The following is a 23064-nucleotide window of genomic DNA, read 5'->3' as shown; positions in this document are numbered from 1 at the left end:
TTTAAAAAATTTATTTCTCACTCTAAATTTTTTTTTATTTTTAAATTTCTCTCTACAAACTTTATTTTCTCTCTCTAAATACTTTGAATATTTATTATTATTTGTCTCTCTCCAAATTTTTCTGTATTTTTTTTTAATAGACTAGTTTTATTTCACTCTCTAAAAATTTAATATTTTTCATAATTTTTTCTCTCTAAAATTTCATCTTTTATAATTTTTCTCTCTTTCTCTGAAAATTATATTTTATTTTCTTGTTCAATTTTCTTTCACTGTAATTTTTATTTACCTTTGTATTTATTTTTTTCTCCAAAAATTTTATTTTGAATCATGTTATTATCTCTAAATTTATTTCCACTATAGTTTTTCTCTTTCTTTATAATTTTTTTTTCTCTTTAACATATTTTTTCCTCACGACTTTATTTTTTTCTCTACAATTTTTCTCTTTTTGTCTTTTAACTTTTCTTTCACGATTTTTTTTAAATCTTTTTATTCATCTCTCTAAAATTTATCTTCGAAAAGTTTATTTACATCTCTCTAAGCTTGTATTTTCATGGGGTGACAAAAATTTCCCAAAAAATAGGAAATGCATGTCTCGACCCCGTCCCCATCCCCAATTCCATTTTTTAAATAATTAATATATATTTATTACACTTTTTTTATACTTAAATTCTAAAAATACTTAAAAACAATTATAAAACCGATAATTTTTCTTGAGAACATCTCTCAGACCCAAGGAGTCCGAGATGGAGACGGAGACTACAAATTTTCATAATTACGAGAATGGGGGAGAGCATCCTCACTCGTATCGACACTATTGTCATCTCTACTCTACATAAATTTTTATCTGTCTAATATGTATTTTCAATTTTCTAACTTTTTAAAAACAAAAAACTAAAAATGGTTACCAAATATGTTTTGGTTTTCTGTTTTTTAAAAACAAAAAACAAAAAATGGTTATCAAACATATATGGTTTTTGTTTTTTAAAAATAGAAAACCAAAAACTAAAAACTAAAAACAATAAAAAGCAAAAACCAAAATCTAAAATGCTTATCAGACCCTTAAGGTGGGAAGCAGCTCGTTAAAGAGACTTGTGATTTAGTGAGGACTCATGAGAGAATCCAGGCCACGCGAAGAAGACACAACGAAGATCAAGGGAGAAATCGAAGGATAATGGGGAAGCCACAACGACGACGAACGATAGAATCGAAGGCTGATGGAAGATGGTGCAGCAAATATGAGCGGCAGAATCAACATATAACAAAGACAAACAGTGGAATCGAAGGCTGAAAGTCAAACCATAGCTAAGACAAATGGTGAAATCTAAGGGTAATGAAGACGTGGAAGAGGATGCAGCAAATCAAAATCTGACTGTGAGATTGACAGCGAACACAAAGATGAGTTCAAAACCATAAATCATGATAGAGGACCGACGATATGTCATTGTACTGCTCACACTCCTAGATCTTCACGGCACCTCCTCCACCATAGTGTGAGCTGGGAGCAGCTCCGAAAAGCGAGGCCTACTTCCAAATTCGGGCTATCGAACACGGAGTCAGAAGTGAATTACGAGTCGGACCCTTTTGCGAATCGATTCCTTATCCCGAAAATCCTATTTCGATCGGATCTAAAATGATTTAGAATTAAGAAATAGGATTTGGTTTGTTTATATTTAAATCTAAAATATGTCTAATATATGTAATTTTTCATCTTCCCTTTTTTGTTATTGTTGAAGGCAAAGCCAGCCGGTTTTCTCTTCTTTCTTTTTTTTTACTCTCGTAAAAGAAGATTTGCAACTCTTTAATGCCAAAACAAAAAGTCGATTGGATCACCATTGCAGAGACGGAAATCATGGCTCCAGCAGAAAATCCTAAACATCAACCCCTCAATCAAAAACTTCTCTTTGTTTTTTGGTGCATATCTTCTTTGTTCGAGAGCGCTTTTTTAATGCCATCAATTTTTGAAAAGGTGAAAAATCCATACCCGGGCGGGGAAAGGAACTGGGGTATAGGCAGTTGACTTAGTATCATTGACACGTCGACATATCGACCTGTAAACTACATATTGTCGATAGGGGTGGGGGATCAATCAATATGTGTCAATGGGGTCAACATGCCAACGTGTTGGTCAATTTTTTATTCTATGGTTTGGTTCACCATTTTGTCGTCAATTTATTAAGATTGGTTATTAGAAAATAGAAAACAGAAAATCAAATTTGTTATCAAACCAGTGTGTTTCGTGCCCAAAAAAAAAGAATAATTGTAGTGGGTAGCAAAAATATTTTATGTATTTCAGAAAATGTCACTAGCTTTTCAAAAATTCAAATATAACAAAATATTTGAATTTTTATTTTCGAAATTTTTATTATTCCAATTTTACTCTTACGATATCTGTTATATATATGATGTAGATCTATATTTGATATACATCCAATTTATATCTGATATACATCTGACGTATATCATACATCAAATCTATATCTGATATATATCTAATGTAAATTTGTATATGTTATACATCCAATCTATATATAATGTACATCTGATGTAACTCTTATATATTTTTGATATACATTTGATGTACCCCTAATATACAGTATTAGATGTACCATGATATACATTATCAGATATACCACTAATATATATCAAATGTACATATTATACATATAATATATATATCTGATGTACTTCTAATTTATGATATACTAAATATATTTGCAACTGATATACTAAATATAAGGTTTATCAAATGTTTAATTTTTAGTAGTATATCAACTGTTTAAATTCAAGTTTATCATTTCAATCTATTGATTAATATACTAATATTATCAATAATGTTGATTACTATATCACTACTATTTATTCAATATTAATATTAATTAGATACTAAATATAAGAGATATCTAACTCTTTAAATTTATAAAGTATATCAAAATTTTAACTTGTCTTTTTGGACGTGCATGGTCCACATAAACATTTTATATAATAACTTTATATTTCGAAAATAAAAAATAAAAAATTTTGCACCATTGTTTTCATCTAAAAAAAATATTGGATATAATAGTATGATATCAACACACATATATCATAGTTATATTAGTAGATATAATGGTTACATCAGAGGTATATAAGTGGTAAATTCTGTATATTAAATATATATCAGTGTTATATTACTGGTAAATCATATAATCATATAAAAAGTTATATTAATAAATACCATAGTTGGTATATCAATGGTAAATTAGAGACATATCAAATATATATCACATATATATGTATTGTATCAGCGTGGTAAATCAATGGTTATCATACATATATCAGTGGTAAGACATGTTAGAAGTTGAGTAGATATCATAGTTATACCAGAAGTAAATCAATTGTAGATTATTATTGTAATGTCCTGCATTACCTTTAACAGTATTTTCATGACATTATATTATTATTGTTTTTTTTAGGTAAGCTAGTCAAATCTAATTAACTTTATGTCAATAAACTTTAATCAATCCTAGTTAATAATTGTAGGCTTCTAATACTCTAACTAATTAAGCTCAAGTTAATTTTATTTACTTATTAAAAAGAAATTTACAACAAAATTTAGTGATTCATCTTATCAATGTTTAATTAATTATATATGTTAATCAAAAATAAATATGCATAAGAGATTAATAAGATTAGCGAGATTAATTGTATTTAAGTAACAAAATTAACAATACTACTTTAGTAATTAGATAAATGTTGTGAAATATGGTAATTGTAATGGTAGCATTATTTGAGTATTTATAAAGTTTCATACATTTTATCCAAAGTTTTATTTTAAGGTAATTAACCAAGTAAAGCCCCATATTACCTTTATTTTACTCTTTATTTTTCTACCTCAATTAAATTAACTTAATTGGGGGAATATAGAAAGTTTTACCTAACTCATAACCATGATTAGGCAATATAACTTACCTTCCACTAACCATGATTAGGCAATATAACCCACCTTCCACCCAAGAGACACATGTAGTAATTAAGTTAGTTAGGAAGACCAAAAAACACTAACAATCCCATTAAGTAATTGGCCATGCATGAGGAGAGAGAAGAAGTTTGTTCCATCTTCCAAGATTCATGTTTGTTTCATCTTCCAAGGCATTCTCCTTAAGTTACCTATGTTTGTTTCATTCATTTTCCTCCAAGAACATTTCTAAACAAATCTGAAAATTTCCTCTCAATCATCTACCCTATGTTTTAAATCACACCTTAGAGGAGTTGTGGTTGCTTTTCCAAGTCCCTTCAAGGATCGTTCATTGCGGTTTTGTCTTTTCGGTAAGAACGGTTTCTTTTAGTCTAGTTTTGTAAGTAGATTTTTCCTAATAATTTTTATAGAATCTAAGCATGTTCATATCCATTTTCTAAGGTTTCCATCATCATTTCAAGCTCTCTTAGTTGCTGAAAATTTTCTATTTTTATTCTTTACGGTAGAGAGGAAAACGCACCAACGGTAAGCATCATTCTTCCTTGTGTAAATTATTTTAAGGGTTCATTATTAAGATAAAATAGGTACTGTTTAGGCCTTATTTTTATTGATTTGAGATCTGAAAATCAGAATTTAAAAGGTCCTAAAAATGTTCATAAAATTGCTTCATAATGGTTTTTAACGGTTTATGTTATTTTCATAGTTTTAGCTTGTTTAGTATCAAATTCTGGATTGTTAATTCTGAATTTTTGAGACCATGACCAGCACCTTTAAACTAACCTAAAATGTATTTGAATGTATTAGAATTGATTTTTATGATTAGTTTTACCTACGGTTTAAAATTGTGAAAACTAGTGCTATGTGTTTTCTCTAGTTTTTTCGTAAATTTGCAAAATCAGTAAATTATTTTTATCGATATTATAGTATATAAATCAGAAGCTAATATGAAGATTTAAAATTACTTTTCACAAATGTGTATATATATTTTATGATTATTATGGACTAGGTTAATTATTAAGGGATTTCTACTAGTAGAATAATGAACATATCTAGTTATGAGAACTTATTGGAGAAAGCTTAGTTTAGGTAATTGAGTCCTAATTTTAGTTGTGTTAATTGTTATTAGGAAGCTTTAAGGAATTTCTTTTAGTTTGCGAAGTTCAGGTAAGTGGATTCTATCATAAGTTACCGCCTTGTATGTTTTGTTGTATTATTGTTTGATTGTAAGTGAATTATGTTATGTGTTGCATTGTTTTGTTATTGAATTATGTTATTCATGTTGCTTAAATATATTTTGTTATTGAATGGTGATGGTGGTTAAATTTTATGTATTACAAAGCATGTTATGATTCTATAGCTTTCTCATGTCATTTTAAGTATGTTTAATAGCAAATCATGTTTAGGTAAAACATGACATAATGTGTGATGCATTGCATTCGTAGTGAAGTTAATAGTCTTATGTGTCATGGATTTAGGTAAGATTAATGTTATGCATGAAATACCCAAATTAAGCAGTTATGTTATGCAGCTAGATATATATACACATGTATGGTTTCTGCTAAAGGCTGGGCCCTGGGAAACAAATTAGTTCATGTTAATGGTATTTATGGGGGGTAATTACCCTATAAATATTACATGCGGAATTGACGGTTATGGTATGGGGTATTTCTGCATAGCATGACGCCAAATTAAGGATTTAGATATGTAAGTTTATGCTAGCAAACACAAGTATCTTAAGTTAAGTTGTTCGTTGGTTTATATGTTAGGTTGAGGTATGCATGCATATAAGCATGATATGTGTGTTTGAGCATGAAAGGTTCCTTATGATGAGAACTACTTACTGGGTATTTTTTTATACTCATTCCATGTTGTTTCAATTTTTTTTACAGATAGTTATATAGTTGATGAGAATAACGTCGAGGATGACCTGGACATTGACGAGGAAGAGATATGAGACACAGTTGAATTTTATTTATAATCTATACTTTTAATTATGACTATACCACATTTTTACTTGTTTTATTTAAGGATAATAACTTTGTGATTTCTGCTACTAAAGATTTATAAGTCAAGTCTTATTAAGTTATCGTTTTCATTTTCATTTTTAGATGAAAAATACAAGTTTTTATCTTATTTTATTTTAATGAAATTATGTTTTATGAGTAATTATCTCAATATTATATTATTAATGACATATAAAAATTGGAGTCATTACAATTATTATATCAGTGGTACAATTATTATATCAGTGGTATATCAGAGATATATATTAGTGGTAAGATATATTACAGATATATATCAGATATATTAAAGGGTGAATTTGTAATTTTATAATTGAACCTCCGTTTTTTATGAAAAAAATGCTATATTTGAAAAAACTAAACGTGGTTGCTATTTTGCTTATTTTACTAAAATTTTTTGCCATATTTTTAAGTGCAAAAAAAAAAAAAACCTCCCACCATTTGGTGACATTTTTTAAGTGTCATGAAATCACAATTTTTTTTTAGAACTTTTTGTAATGTTTACAAAGAGTCATAAATAACAAAAAATCTATAAATCTCCTTGTTTTCCACCCAAAAACGTGCCTCCACTCATTCGTGACATTTTCTTAGTGTCATCAAATCCCAACCTGTTTTGACTTTTCGTGATGTTTACAAAACGTCATAAATAACGAAAAATTCGTAAATATTTGTGTTTTTCAGCCAAAAAGTGCATCTGCCCTTTTGTGACGTTTTAAGTGTCATACAATCCCAACTTATTTTGACTTTTCATGATGTTTACAAAACATTATTGATAAAGAAAAATTCGTAAAATCTCTATTTTTTTCCGGTAAAAAACACACCTCCACCCTTTCGTAACATCTTTTAAGTGTCATGGAATTATTACTTTTTTTTTCTTTCGTGACGTTTTAGAAACGTCATTAATAACAAAAGTTCGTAAATCTTCGTCTTTTCACGAAAAAATGCTCCTCCACCCTTTTGTGACATTTTTTAAATGTCATGGAAGCTCGATTTTTATTTTTATTTTTTTACTTTTTGTGACTTTTTTTTAACGTCGTGAAAAGGTAAAAATCCAAAAAACTCTGTTTTTCCCACCAAAACCTGTTTTTTACATGCTATGATGTTTTTTTTATTCTTTTCCTGCCCTTTTACTATTCATCAATATCATAGAAATCCAAATTTGTACTAGTGAATAAAGAATTTAGCTCATGCTAAATTTTACAAAAACAAACTTCTTGGAAATTGAAGTTAAAGTCATTTTCTTTATAGTTTGGAAATTAAACAGGAAGTTGAGGCCTCGTCTGGTAATGTTCTTATTTCTCATTTCTCATTTCTTATTTCTAATTTTTTAGAACTAGAAAAAGGAATATATTTGGTAACCATTTTTGTTTCTTATTTCTTGAAAACGAGAAATATAAACAAAATTATGTTTGATAACTATTCCCGATTCTGGTTCTTATTTTTATTTTTTTATTTTTTTGAGAAAATGTTGTAATACAAAGATATAAAAAGAACTAAACATCGTCCAAAGTTTAGATTATATAATACAACTCAAGTCTCAAAAGCAAAATTTAAAACAATAGTAATGTCTATCATTCAAAAGCTGCCCAAATTTTATCTATAGTGTCGTATCTCATTCAAGTCGTTCGCCTTAAATGATGTCGACTTTACATGTAGCTCAATTAGACTACTATGTTCTTGCAAACTTTGTAAATCTTCAACGATCATTGATTCATTGCTATAGTAATTAAATAGATCAGCTTCATGATCTATTGTGAACAGTACAACATGGTATTGGTGAAGGGATCGAAACTCGCAGCGGAAGCGCGTGTGCTTCGATCTTGATTCAAAATTACAACAAAGGAAAGACATAAGCATGATTAAAAGGAAGTTAGTGAAACATACCTTTGAAGACACTTCTTCATTGTAGACACCAATGCCACCAAAAGACCTTTCTCGCTATTCTTTAGATGGTAAGAACTCGATTTGTGGGAACCATCTTATAATTGAGAAAGAGATCGAGAGATTGAGAGAGATTATCTCGTTGGAGTTTTAGAAACTCAATCAACCGATGACCGGGAAACCAAAGAAAATGGGAAAACCTCCATTTTATAAGGGAGGAAGAGTGAGGGGAAGTTAAGTTACAACTTCCCCACTCATCACCTCCCACTTCCTATCAGGTGGGAAGTCCGAAAACTAATTAATTAATTACAAAAAAGTAATTATTAATTTAGTTAAATTAAATCTAATTTAAGTTAACTAAATTAATATATCCCATTAATTTAATTAAATCATATTTAATTAAATTAAATTTAAATTAATCAACCATATTAGAATCAAATTATAATATCCATCTCTCTCATATTTTTTAATCCAATTCAAAATTAACTTTATATCATAATATATCAACATACATTATATTAATTGCATCTCATACAATTAACTTTAACAAATTTGAACAATTTAGCCAAAACGAGCATAGCTCAGCGGTAATTGGCATATACCTCCAGTTATATACTGTTTTAGCTTTATAATTGTCAAAAAATGTTTTTTTAATAATGGTTTATAATTGTCACGAAATATTTTTTAACAATAGTTTATAGTTGACACGAAATATTTTTCAACGACGGTTTATAAATACCAAGAAAAAACATAATAATGACTATTTATAACTGTCAAGAAAACTCTTAAATGGATCAACAACCAAGAAATCATCATCTTAAGTAGAAACTTTGTATTTTAATCAGTTGCTTTTCAAGGTAGTGTACTAGCATTCTCGTGATACTTGTTATTTTTTTATTCTTGCTTTTCTCTTTCTACTAGATTATCATCCTACAGATCCTCTTAATATTATCCTTATCTCCTTGATGGGAGACTTGTCGCTTTGGTTGTTGTTGGGAGCTACATTGGAATCTTCAACAAGTTCTTTGAGGTGGCCCTTGTGGATGAGTTCTTTCACCTTTTCTTTGAGATCATGACATTCTTGTGTTGGATGGCCCTAACCTCAATGGAATAGGCAATATCTTCCTTTAGTTTTTTTTTTTTTTGTGAGATGGTGTTTCCATCTTTTCGGGCCATCTTTTCGAGCGAGACTGTTGTTGAGGTATACCTTTTCAAAGGGTCTCGTTGAAGCGAGCTACATATTCTTTGAGGCTCTCCGTTAATTTTTGTTTTAGGGTTAGAAAGTAGGCCACAGGTCAACTCTTATTTCGTCCTCTAAATGTAATGGCCAATTTTTTTAAGAAGAAAATTGCTTATTCCGTCGTCCAAATGTCTTGGCCAATTCTTTGAAGAAGAAAATGGATTTTTTTCCTCAATTGTCAAAACCGGACGCGGGCCGCTCTGGTTAACGTGAATGAAAATACCTTGCACCTGATAGCCTCTATCACTCCGTAGATATCCATCCATTCTCTATACGTGTCTAGGTGGTCGATAAGATCTGTTGAGCCGTCGTACTGTCTGATAGCAGGGAATTTGAACTTCAGAGGGACTTTTTTTTCATTATCTCTTTCACGAACGGTGAATCCACCTGGTCCATTATCTTCTCAAGATCACATCTTTTATCTTTCCGTTTTTCACTAAGTTCCTGTCATTTCTTTGTCTGCTTGTGTTGGATAGATGGCTTCTCTTTGTTGAGCACGATTTCTCGAGACCTGGTCTTTTTTCCAGGATTCTCCTACTGCTGTGCATCGCTAACTTTTGCTATCGTGTAGTTATCAGATCTGGTTGAACAAAAAATAAAGTTCCATGGCTTATCGTTTCCTCCCATTCTCAGTTCAATGGGTTGCTTGTTGATCTTTCAACATCTTCATAGTAGCTTTGCCCTTCCGTAGATCTCGGACGAGCGTAGGTTACTTTTTCTTCGAGTTTTTCAAAAGGGAGGGTTGTGTTCTGATACATTCCATCGACTTTTCCTTTCGAAGTAGGTAGTTTGTCTTCTGAATGTCTTGAAACTTCATCAAGTTGCTTTCTCTATTCCAGGATTTGTTGATTCATTTTTCATAGAGCTTGTTTTGGAATCCGTCGATTTATCTCATTATTTATCCTGGAACTTCTCAATGTGCTTGTTCTCGGTCCTGCCTTAGAACTTGTCGACTTGCTTTACGCTAGGCCTACTCAGGTCTGAGTAGTTCGTGGCTTATCTTCTTCCTCGGATGGGTCGACTTATCTCACCCAGGATCTGCCCTGGAATTTATCGATTTATTTGTTATGGGTCCTGCCTCAGAACTTGTCAACTCGCTTTATCCTAGACGTCCTCGGGTCCGAGCAGTTCTCCGTTAATTCCTCGTTGATCGTTTCGACTTTTAGATTTTAGTCGTCCCACAGACGACGCCAATTGTTGATGTAGAAATTTGGCCTCCTGGGAATCCGCCAAATTCGCACCAATCTTCTAAAATAAAAGGGATCAATGAGACATGCAAAACCAAATAGCACTGAGTACCGGTGTGGTTCTTGCCACATAGACTCCGATGCTTAAGTCAGAATCGGAGCAGTTGAGTATGGAGAGTATGGTATTTTGACGTACCTCTAGGGTTTAGTTTACCCTCTTATTGTAGAACTCGAATCCTGCTCTCTCTAGGAAATACAAAAGTCGAATCCTGGTGTTTCTAGTAATTTTGGACTTTTGGGGCCCATGTACTTTGTCGTGGGCCGAATGTCAGATCAAAAGTCGAGACGGGATAGGTTCGGGCCGGCATGCTCAACAGTTGGGGAGAGTTGAAGAGTTCTTGGCTGTGGGCCGAGAACTCCTCAGTGCCAACCGCCAACCCAGGTTGCTGGGTTTCGACGTCCTTACCTTTTCCCCCAATTTTAACTTGAATGAGATAAAGCTTGACTTTGAAATTTTATCCCAATCTCAATTTGGAATATGGCCAAATTGATATTTGAATTTGCTAAAATTCTAAAATTTGGAATATACCCAAATTAAAAATGCTACCCAGTTAAAAAAATTTGAACTCAAATCCTTATTTCATTTGGATTTAAACTGCAATCATTATCCTATTTGGATTTGAATTGATTTGAGTTGAAATCCAATCAAATTTCAATTTCGAATTTGAATAAGAATCCTATTCGAATTGGGATTTGATTTGGGTTAAATTTAAATTAGGAATCCAATCAAATTTCAAACTCAAATTTGAACAAGGAATCCTATTCGAATTGGGATTTGAATTATTCTTCTGGTTTGAACCCCAAATTCTTGCTTATAAATTGAGCCTTTAGGTGCATTAGTAGAAGTATAGCAAAAGTCCACCGAATACATTAAATATCTCTTGGCCTCAGAACCTTTTTTCGTTGTTTTTCCTTAAATTCTTGGCTTTTGGTATTCACACTCTTCCTGTCTTTATACAGCCTTGTATTAATATCGAGGTTACCATCTTCTGTTCGCCCGTCTCGTTTGCATTGGCAAAGAGTAAGAAATCTCGATTTACTATTTATGCTACATAATTTTTTTAAATCTTCATTAAACAACGGCCAAAAGAATTTTTCTTTTTTTTAATAAAAACACCTTCCCGTCGATATCAGTAATATTTTTTTTTTCATTTTATTTTAACACCTCCCTGCTTCAGGGAGGATTTCAACTTTTTTTTCTTTAATTTTAATTTTAATTATTATTATTATTATTATTTTTCTTTTTACTTTAAGAAGATAATCATTTTTTTAATTTAAACAACACCTCCCTTCCTGCGGCAACGAGGGTTTTATTTTTTATTAATTTTTTTAAATTTTAAATAAAACACCTCCCTGCCAACGATATGAAGGGTTTGATTTTTTTTTCTTTATATATATTTTTTATTTTCAAATATGATGCCTCCATTTGATGAAGCTGCTCTTTGTAAATACCAAAAACTTAGGTTTTATGATTGAGTCTTACAATCTTTACATAGACCAGTCAAGAATTTGGTAGTTGAATTTTACAATCATCCTTCTATTTACTGTGGCGTCACTCCTGTTTTGACCCATCACTTATTTATTTTTGATCTTGGTATCCTGGCGGTGGTGGTCACCTTCATTTGTCTTTCAATGATGTCATTGTTGAGTAAGTTAACGTTTTTTTGATCGGTTAAGGTGTTCTTTACCAGTAAATGCTCATTGTTAGGGTTGACTTTTTACTGTAGAAACATGTGTTGGTAGTTCTGTTTGACCTGTTTCCCATCATTATTTCCTAAAAAAAATTACATATTCATTAAGTAGAACATGCATAGAACAGTTCTGCATAAAAGTCAAACCATGGTACTTTAGAAAAATTATGAGAAAAATGTGGTCAAAGTTGGAAGAAAATAACATATTTCTATTTTGCAGGAATTGCGCCTGGAGCAATTTTGGAGGACAATTTGGCCAAACGTGTTTTTTGATTAGTGAGGGATAAGGAGGACATTTCCTATGTGTTTGAATCGAAGTTATAACTGTGAGTCTAAGTCAAATGGGAGTGATTAGGTATATCTCAATACATTTCCACCTAAAAAGGTGGGAAGTTCAACAACTCCAATGACCTATATAATAAAGTTATTCCTCCAGCAACAAATCATCCATTCCAAGCTCGTTTTCAGCTTCATTTACTTTCTCCTTCGTTGTAGAACCGTTCTTAGGCTTTAGATTCAAGTTGTAGTTGTTATTTCCTTGTATTTTCATACTTTTGCTTATCGTATTGCTTTTAATCCAAGTTCTATCTTTTGTTCTTCTTAAGTTCTTTTGCGAGTTTACACTCCCCTTACACTCGAGAGAGAAGAAGGTCAAGCTATAACTCTTTGTACGACTCATTTATTCATTTTAATTCAATGAAAAATACTTCCTTTATGTTTTCGTGCATTTTCTTTCCTTTAAAAATGTTCTAAATTAGTTATCAACCTCTTTGTGGAATGTCTTAGTCAAAATGATTTGATTTTCAACACGCTCGGGATTTTGCCCAAAATTGCGCCTGACACTTTTTTGGGTTGGTTTCTAAATACTTCTCTTTACGTCTTTTTTCCATTTGGACAGTGGGAACTTGATTTATATACTAAAGCCCAATCTTGAGAAGGGTGAGTTAGGTAAAATAATAGGAAATCAATATGGGATGTGACTTAAACATAAGCGCATAAAACATGGTCCTAGACATAGGCCCTCTGACCCATAATGAAAATGAGTTGATAATTATTCTCTAGAATTGTAATCACACATAGACAAATGATTGTAGGTTACCCTAGCCTCTGCAGCAACCAAAAGCGGTAGTGAAATAGTAGAACTCAATTTCCTAAGAAAAGCTATAAATGCACCTGGCGTAGTTTCCCAACAAAGTGTGTTTTCCATGTTTTGCATCAAAACTAAGGTAGAAATCAAAGTGGTTGAGTTTTATTAAATTGCTTGATAGTTAAAACCCCAAACAACAACATTTCATCACTATTTTCTTCATAAATCACAATTGCGTATTTAAATCATTCACTTCGTTAAACTGTTTTGAAAAGCAACAAGTCCCTGAAGATTCGACCTTGGATTATTCCCAAGTATTACTTGTGACCGTGTGCACTTGCATGAGTCTCTAATCTTTTTAAAGGTAGAGAAAGTCCTAACACTCACCTCCATCTGTGACATCTTTGCTGAGTAGGTTAACACTTTTTCAATCGGTTAAAGTGTTCCTATACAAGTAGTGTTCACTTCCATCTGCCTTACAGTGACATCTTTGTTGGATAGGTTAACACCTTTTCGATCAGTTAAGGTGTTCCTATACCAGCAGTGGTCACACCCCTCTGCCTTAGAGTGACAGCTTTACTAGGTAGATTAACACCTTTTCGATTGGTTGAGGTGTACCTATACCAATAGTGCTCACTTCCACTTTCCTTGCAGTGACATCTTTATTGAATAGGTTAACACCTTTTCGATCGGTTAAGGTGTTCCTATACCAACAGTGCTTATATCCATCTGTGACATCTTTACTGAGTAAGTTAACATCTTTTCTTGGTTAAGGCGTTCCTATACCAGCAGTAGTCATTGTTATCTTTCTTGCAGTGAAATCTTTGCTGAGTAAACACCTTTTTGATCGGTTAAGGTATTCTCATACTAGTAGTGCTCACTTCCATCCTTGACATCTTTGCTGAGTAGGTTAACACCTCTTCTGTCGGTTAAGGTGTTCACATACCGACAGTAGTCATTGTTATCTTTCTTGCAGTGACATCTTTGCTGGATAGGTTTAACACTTTTTCGATCCGTTGAGGTGTTCCTATACCAACAGTGGTCACTTCCATTTGTCTTAGAGTGACAGCTTTGCTGGGTGGATTAACATCTTTTTGATCAGTTAAGGTGTTCCTTTATCAACAGTAGTCATTGTTATCTATCGTGCAGCGACATTTTTGCTGGATAAGTTAATACCTTTTCGATCGGTTGAAGTGTTCCTATACCAACATTGGTCACCTTTATCTGTCTTGCAGTGATATCACTCCCTCTTTTCTTTTCTAAAGTATATATACATATATTTTAAAACCATAACATTTTTTTTGCAGCATCATGGTGTATTTTACGGAACACCCTAATCCCAAGAAGAGGTGTTTAGTTATTTTATAGTCTAATCACTTGTTGGATGCTGTGCTGGCTTCTTTGTACACCTATGATCACAATACTAATATAATTTGAGTGTGCGAAACATGGTATCCTTCCACTAATATTCTTCATACGTCATTTAGAGAGTTATCCATCTATTTGTGGGATATGTGGAGATTAGGAGGACTTCTTACCGAAGGCTGGTGTCATGATGAAGTTGTTCCAAGTTGCATGAGGTTTTAGCGTCATCTACTCAAAAAGAGAGAAATCTCCCAAAGAGTTGTGAGTATCTTTTTGCTACTTATCACCATGTTGCATCTAAATAGGGTATTGGTTTATGAGTCCCTATCAAGTTATGGATCTCTTTCTGGTTTAAAGGAAATGGAAAATATGCACAGCCACCTCCTCGAAGGGAACAGAAAACTTATCGACCTCGTTCAACCCATAATCCAGATAGGACTCCTTCAGTATGCTGTAGTTGGTTAGTGGAAGAAATTAAGTTATTTGACCAACCGGGCGTAGAAGATAAATGGAAGGAAAAAACATACTTGGCTGCTTTCCTATCTTGTTGGTTATGCGTATTCGTCTTTCCTAGTAAGAATTCTCTTCATCCAGAGGTTTTTAAAACTACTAGTTACATGACTGAAGGTACTTCATTTAGCTTTGTTATTCCTGTTTTGGCCAACATTTATTGTGGGCTCGGCTAGATCCACGATGCGTCAACTTCAGCTGGGAACTCAGGTGCTTGCTTTCCCATACATTATGTTTATGGCTGGCTTGCTCATTATTTTCATACACGTTTCAAAACTCCCATGCCAGTTAGAGGCCCGATGATGGTTGATTATTTCGGAGAAGGTGGAGCTAAATACTTCAACGAGGTTGCTACTCGTGATATCATTCACAAAGATAAATTGTATATCATCACTTTCAACTCTTCAACCTAGAAATAGAGATGAAGATTTGAATGGTAATGAAAAACTTTCATTTCGGGATTTGTCACTCTTCTTGAGCATAAGGTCATGCTTCATATCGTCACGATGTTCAAGTTCGATGGTCATTGAGGCTTATAGTCCTTATCGGTTTAGTTGACGGTTTGGGTTTTATCAAGATATACCGAAGGATATGGACGAGAAGAGGTTCCTCCAATCAGCTTGGATAAAGTATTATGTCATTGGAGGCTTTGTATTCTAACTAGGAAATTATCTCAAGTACATCTCCCTGCACGTTTACTAAATCCACATAGCTAAGTTACTCATCACTACAAGAATTGGTGGCTAGCAAAAAATTGAGATTATCTTAAAAAAGATGTACGCCAGTTGATAAGCAGAGCCCTTTCTCATCCTTCCAAACCCAAACGTCCCAAGAAGGTTGGTAATGATAATGGAAGGAAAAGAATTCGTCTGTTAGAGATTAAGAAGTTCAATTCTGAGCATAATAAAGAAAGTTACAGTAGTAAAATAGTGGTCATCATTGGAAAGGGTCAAAGAAATCCAAACCACTATTAGTTTGTGCTGTGATAAATTCTTTAATGGTGTAGAAAGTTCTTCAGAGTGTCTTCCTCTTCCTTTGGTTAGTTAATTTCTTTTCTTTTCTTTCTTTTTTACGATTATTATTTTTTTAATGATAATTTCATTTTATGTGATTTCCGGTCACCTATGGATGATTTCCTTTAAGTAATTGACGAGCAAAGTAGTTTTCATCTTTGACAAGTCCTCATGTTCACGATCCAATTTTCACTGGTGTCGAAAATTTCAAGGCGCCAACTGACAGAGTTGTAGCTCCTTCTCATCCATTGCCTGCAATTGTTGAAGATTCTACACCAGCCAATAAGGTGGTGCATGTTGTCATCCTGGAAGTGTCTGATCTATGTGTAGCTAACGTAATTTCCGACGGTCGATGGAAAGTTGCTTTAATTATATGAAAAACTTTACACACGAAGATTACGCGTACTCCACTTGATAGAATTTCTAAACTTGAACAAGAGGCACGCAAAATTATCCATAAAATTTCGGTGACTAGAGTAACTAATCTTGCTCATCTTGAAGAATTTGTAGATGACTACTTTCGAAAGGTTGAAACTTATAACAACCTACAATCATCGATTTCCTCTCAGTTGACTTCATCAAGTAAAGATCGTCAATTAGAGGAGAGCAAATTTAGTTTAGAGAAGATATTATACAATGAGCAACATGCTCTTGTGGAGAAGAATAAACTTCAACAACAACATGCACAACTACTGTAAGAGGAAAAAGAGTTGGAAGCCAAGCTTAAAGTTGCCCGAGCTCAGCAAGGTGAAGTTTCTAAGTTGATTCTCGAGCAAGATGGATATATGGATCGACAAAAACTTGAAGCCTCTAAAGTACGAGAAAAGATGAATGATACTGAAAGTGCTTCGATTGTGAATGATGCGGATGTCAGATCGCTTGAGACCTGTTGTGAACTTTGGACGATGCGTAACAAGAGTCGAAGGACTTCAACTAGATGCCGCGATTTTAGAGGATTTTTTAATATTAATAATAATATTATTTTTTTTATTTTTTTGTTTTCATTTATCCTTTCATGTATGGACTCTATGTTTTCATGTTAATAGTACTTTTTCTTTTTAATCATAAAGAAATAAAATTGTCTTGATTCATGATTTCAGATTTTTTCTTATTATAGACTAAACTCAAAGTTTCCTCTAAGCTGCGTACGTAACCTTCAATGAAAGGGATCAAGTCATAACGTTGTTCAAGTGCAAGAGTTATTTTTTTTTTTTGGGTTGTTCACCTTTTTAACTCATGCGGGCCAAGAGTATCATGTAGTTTAGACTCTTACGATAAGAAGTGTTTACATTTCACGCATAAAACATTTTAAAAATTTTGCCGTTAATTGGACCAATTCTCAATCCATGTTTATCAACGATCTTATACGCTACATTTGTGTAGACTTCTTTGATGATGTCGTCCGTCCCATTTAGGTGTGAACTTATTCCCTGTGTGATGCGTCGTGATGATAAGTCTTCGAATAGCAAGCACCATATCACCAACTTGAAATGATCGAGGCCAAACATTTTATTGAAGGCTCTGGTCATTCGTGCCTGATAGCATTCCAATGCTTGTTGCGCATCAAGTCTTTTCTCGTCAAGTGCTTCTAACTCTTGAAGGCGTAATTTTGTATTGTCTTTAGTGGTTAGACCTTCTAGCATGGCCATTCGTATTGATTGAATTCCTTTCCCAAGTGAAGGATAACTTCTACACCATAAACTAAAGAGTAAGATGTAGCTCTTGTAGAAGTACGATGAGTAGTTCGATAAGCCCATAATACTCCACCGATCTTCTCTTGCCAGTCTCTTTTTGTCTTGGAGACCACTTTCTTCAACAAGTTGCATAATGTCTTGTTGAATGCTTCTATCAACCCATTCGCTGCAACATTATACATGGATGATTTGTATTGCTTGAAGTTAAACTTTTCGCATAGTTTGTCCATCAAACTATTGGAAAACTATCAGCCATTGTCAATGACAATTCCTGAGGTATACCGTACTGATAAATTATACGAGTTCAGACGAAGTTTGAAATGTTCTGTTTCTTTGCCTCTTTTAGCACAATTGCTTCAGCCTACGTTGAAAAATAATCAGTCCCCGTGAGTATGTGTAACACCCCGCGTTACTCAGGTTAGGTTACTCTCGAGTCTCAGGGCTTCCTTTCTTAGAATTTTTTTTATTTAATTTAAGTGTTTCATTTCAGTTTATTTTGAACTGTTGCGGAAATTGTTGTGAGTCATTTGCGTGTATGTACTTATTTAATTATTGTTTAGCGAGAAGTCCGCTTCTTTGGCAATTGTCCTGGGTCGTTGGACCAACTACTAAATTATATTATTGGTTATAATTAAGCTTAAGGAGGTTGGAAATAGGATTCTAATTTCTTGTTCGTGGGCTTGGTTTTGTTATAACAAGAAGTAATTGGGTAAGTAGGCCTTTCTTATTTTAAAACAAAAGAGAAGTAAATGAAAAACCCTAGCCCAAGTGGGTTTTTTTTTTAAACAAAAGAAAAGGGAAGAGGAAACCCTAGCCCCCAAAATCCACCATTTTCGTGAAACACCCACCCCCCCCCCCCCCCCGTTTTCCTTCTCTCCATTCTTCCTTCTACCGCCAACCCGCTCCTTCTCGAAGCAAGCTCAATGGCCGGCGACCTCGACACAGCAGCGCTCAACTTCGACGGACGACAGCAGGCAGTGCGCTCGGACAACATCAAGCGCGCGGCTCCGGACAGCAGCGGCGCGTGGTGTCGAACAACATCAGACGCGTGACTTTGGGCAACAGCGGGCATGCGCAGGGTGTCAGGCAGCAGCAGGCGGCGGCGGTGCGGCGTGGGTACAGTTCTTGGGCGTTTTCCGGCGGTGCATCTCCCCCTTCGCGAGCGAGTTCGGTCTCCCTTGGTGGTCAGAAATCGCGGTGTGGATCCTTGCTGCACACAGCGTAGTGAGTATCGATTTGGTGAGTTTTTGTTGATAAAGTAGCTTGGACAGCAGCAGTTTTTGCTTTCGGCGCCTATCGATAACCATTAGGAGCTCGATTTACGCAACCTACATTTATTCGAGTTAGGCCGGAGTTAGCCGCACCTAGACGAGGCATTTTTTTGAGGTAACGGACGTTGCAAGACCCCTTATATTGAATTTTGATGGCTGGAAATTTTGTGTTAATTATTTTTATTTGTCTATTGTTGATTAGGTGTTGAATTGACGCAAGATCTAGGAGCATAGCAGTGTGTAAGTACCACCAGGGGGCTAGTGCGTGCGTTATTGAAAGTTAATGGAATGGTTTTGTGCTGATTTATAGTTAGAATAATTTATTTCGTGCATATAGTAATTGTTAGTCTTGGTTTTGTGAACACCTAGTGATTGTTGTTGAGTTACATGTTATTAATTCTATTGTTAGACATTATGAGCATGCATGGTTTCTTGTCGTTGAATGTGGCTGGGCAGTTCTGATTATTGTGGTTGGAAGGGATTGATCTATGACGTTTGGAAACATGTTGAGATGAAATGCATATACTAATTGCATGTTATTTAGTTTTATGTCGTTTAGTTGGAAGCTGTTGGGTAGTGTTTTGTTTGGTAGGATTAAATGTATGCTGGAAAATTTTGTTGTGACTTGGAATGTGGGTGACTTACAGGTTGTCTTGGAAGGGTTAGTGGGAGTTGTCAAAAGTTATGGGAAGGGTTAGCTGTTGTTATCATGTGGTTTGTCAGAAGTGAAAACGCATACTAGTCATTGGGTTATTCAAGGCCGTGTAGTAGACGATTGAAGGTTATGTGGTAAAGTTTTAGAGAATGATGATGTTGCGAATACGTGGTTTATCGTGCAATGAAAGTGGATGTACCGGTGTTGTGGCCTCGTGGGCAACAGACGAGGCGGTTAGGTCCCTACTGGATGTCGAGGCTCCGGGGGTAGAAGGCTTTGGGGATAAATGACAAGGTCGGACACCAAGTTTTCTATAAAGGAGTATTGGGATCTTGGGGATAAATGTCAAGGACCAATACGTCAGTAGTCATCGATGCCTTGGGGATAAATGACAAGGCTGAACAACAAGTTTCTATAGATGAGTATTGGGATCTTGGGGATAAAGGTCAATAACCAATGCGCCGAGTAGTCATCGGTACCTTGGGGATAAATGTCAAGGACTGATGCACAGTTCAAGGCCTTGGGAATAAATGGCAAGGTCGAACGCCAAGCTTTTGTAGAGGGAGGTCGGTATCTTGGGGATAAATGTCAAGGGCCGATATGCCTTGAAGAGTTAGACTTGGAGTACTAACGTAGAGGGTAGAGCGAATTCTAGCTCGAATGGGTCAAAGGCTAGTAGGTCGTGCAGTCGAAGTCCTGGGAGTCCTAGTGTATGAATGCTTATATGGGAATGTTAATCTACTGTTATTATCTCTTGTTGCTTGGTTGTTTGTTTTTGCTATTGTGTTTGATGTCGCTGTGATTACGAGCATGCTGTGGTGATTAGTTAGGGCGGGCTACTTACAGAGTATTTTATATACTCACCCCCCTCTACCTTAATTGTTTCAGGTACGAACAGGGCCCCCGACCGTGGTGATGACGTGGAAGAGGCTTGACCGAGGAGGGATCACTAGTTGCGTTGGTTAGGATGGCGGAAACTGTCGTTCATTGGGAGCAGCGTTAGAAACTTATAGTTAGGGGTGTACTAGACATTGGGTTGACTCACGGAACGTTTTCTTTTTCTTTATTCATTCTTCATAGGCAAACTAATGTTTTGCGGTTATTGTTATTATTTGAATCACTGATGCACTTTGGATTATTGGACCAAATGATTGTTTTCTTTTAATTGGATTGCTAGCCACTGAGACGGGCACAAACTTTTAGGAATTAGTTGTGTTTTGAGTCCCTGATTATCTTTAAAGTAACTGTTTCACGTCTTGGATGGAAGGGGTGGTGAATAGGTAATATAGTGACGTCATCTTGTTATGTAGTGAAATTTGGGGGCGTCACAATATGTAAGAATGTCCAGCTGCAGATTTAGGCATTATAGGACTGATAAGGTCAAGTCCCCGAAATTCAAATGGCCACGAGGCTACAGTGGGGTGTAGAGGTTTTGGTGGCTGATGTATGAAATTAGTGTGAATCTGGCAAGCTTTACAGTTCTTTGTGTATTCCATAGAATCTTGAACCATTATGGGCCAGTAATAGCCCATCCTCTTTAATTGGAAATTGAGCTTTGGTTCGGACTGATGAACGCCACAAACTCTTGAGTGTGCTTCTTCTAACGCCTTAACAGATTCTTCCTTTCCCAAACATCAAAGGGAGAGGCCTTCATATGCGCGTCGATAAATAGTAGCTCATCAACCCTTTTATGTATTTTAGTATTATGTCTGAGGTCAATTGGAAACTTTCCATGTTGAAGATAGTCTAATGGATTGTCGTCAATCTTCTTCTTCAAGGTTGCAAACTGATATAGCGTTTGCTTTTTGATGCTCGTTTTCGATTGTTGGGGTGATCCACTTTTGGCAAAGTGAGATGTGCAACGTCTCGTCTTCCTAAACTGTAAGAGTAGTAGCCAAATTTGCTAAGGCATCTACTTTTTGGTTCTCCGAACAAAAATCATGCTCTAATGTTATGCTATCGAACCTCTCTAGCAGTTGTCTCGCATAAGTGAAGTAAAGCTTAAGGTCTTCGTGCTTCACATCATACTCAATTAGAAGTTGGTTGATTATCAACTTTGAATCGTCGTAGATCTCAATGTATGTTATTTCGGATTCTATCACAATTTGAAGACCTATGATGAGTGCTTGATATTTAGCATCTTTGTTTGAACACAATTCACCAAGTGTGAAGCTGTAGGTTAACATATGTTTTTTAGGTAAAAAAAGACAACACTTACCCCTGCTCGTGCTGCACCATCAAATTACATGGTCCAAGGTTCAGTAACTTCAATATAGAAGACGTCTTCATCAAGCAAATCTTCGCAAAATTTCCAATATGATTGGACTGTATGATTTGTTAGGAAGTCCACCAATGTTTGTCCTTTTATTACCTTTTGCGATATGTAAACAATATCGTATTGTTGGAGCAAAATTCCCATTTTGCTAGACGTCCAAAAATGATCGGTCTAGACAGGACATATTTTATTGGATTTGCCTTAACAACCAAATGCACTGTGAAGGCTTGCATATAGTGCCTTAATTTATCAATGGTGAAGAAGAGAGAAAGACACATCTTCTCAATAGGAGAGAAGTTTAGCTCAGCTCCGATCAAGGACTCAAGTAATAAAGGGCTCGTTCATTCCCTTTCTCTCATTCTTGCACCAATGATGCCTCGAACGATCTTTCTTGTGCAGTGATATTTAGTATCAACGATTTTCCTACTATAGGTACACCCAAGATATGTGGATTAAGCAAATATTTATTTATGCTTTGAAAAGCATTTTCACATGCTTGATCCCCTCGAAATTGACATCCTTCCTCATCAATCTCGGGAACGGTTGGCATCGGCCAGTGATAACTCTCCAAAAGAGAGTTATTCTAGTGTATATTTGGATGTTTATGTGCAAAGAATTGTCAAGGTGTGTCCATTTTAGCTCTTAAATATCATAGATAATATTAGAAAGTGAAGTTTGAGCTAAAAGTCTCAGGTCTTGAATGCTCTGGCTAAAAATTGCACTAAATTCTCTTATTTCTCGCTTAAATGCACATGTTTAGAAAAAGAAGACAAAGCATGAAGAGAGTGCTAAGCCCATAGAAAAGTGGATTATGTAATTGCAAAGCAAAGCAGTTGAAAGCTGGAGTGAAGTAATGTTGGAGCATGGATTTACTGCGTAGTTAACAACCTAGGAATGAGAATTTACCATGCCCGTACAACCTGCAGCTGGGTGCCTTAAAATTGGGACCCGATATAAAAGGGACAGTTAACCCTAGTCGACACACACAGATCCAAATAGAGACACACTTTTGAGAGCTGAAAAACGACAATGAGGAGGAATCTCCCCATTTTTAGGGAGGGGAGAGAGCTGATGACAGGGGAGGATATTTGACTGCTGCTTCGAGCTGTCATCTTTATCCTCAGTTTTATTCTATTTTTTTTTTAAATGGGTTGTCTTC

At 34.7% G+C, this 23064-nt stretch overlaps 1 long non-coding RNA gene across 2 annotated transcripts; it reads left to right on the top strand.

Moving 5' to 3' along the window:
* The first annotated feature begins 4036 nt into the window (after nucleotides 1–4036).
* On the top strand, nucleotides 4037–7159 carry LOC111022942 (uncharacterized). Of its 2 annotated transcripts, XR_015790941.1 has the most exons (4): nucleotides 4038–4305; nucleotides 4397–4480; nucleotides 5082–5119; nucleotides 5845–7159. It is a non-coding gene; the product is annotated as an uncharacterized LOC111022942 (long non-coding RNA). The 2 variants fall into 2 exon arrangements; XR_015790940.1 differs by lacking the exons at nucleotides 4397–4480; nucleotides 5082–5119 and having other exon boundaries at nucleotides 4037–4305.
* The last annotated feature ends 15905 nt before the right edge of the window (nucleotides 7160–23064 follow it).

Source organism: Momordica charantia, assembly GCF_013281855.1.
Source record: "Momordica charantia cultivar OHB3-1 chromosome 5 unlocalized genomic scaffold, Mcharantia_2.0 BLBB01000005.1, whole genome shotgun sequence".
Taxonomy (NCBI): Eukaryota; Viridiplantae; Streptophyta; class Magnoliopsida; order Cucurbitales; family Cucurbitaceae; genus Momordica; species Momordica charantia.
Note: the sequence above shows the minus strand (reverse complement) of the source record. Positions and strands in the feature narration are given on the sequence as shown.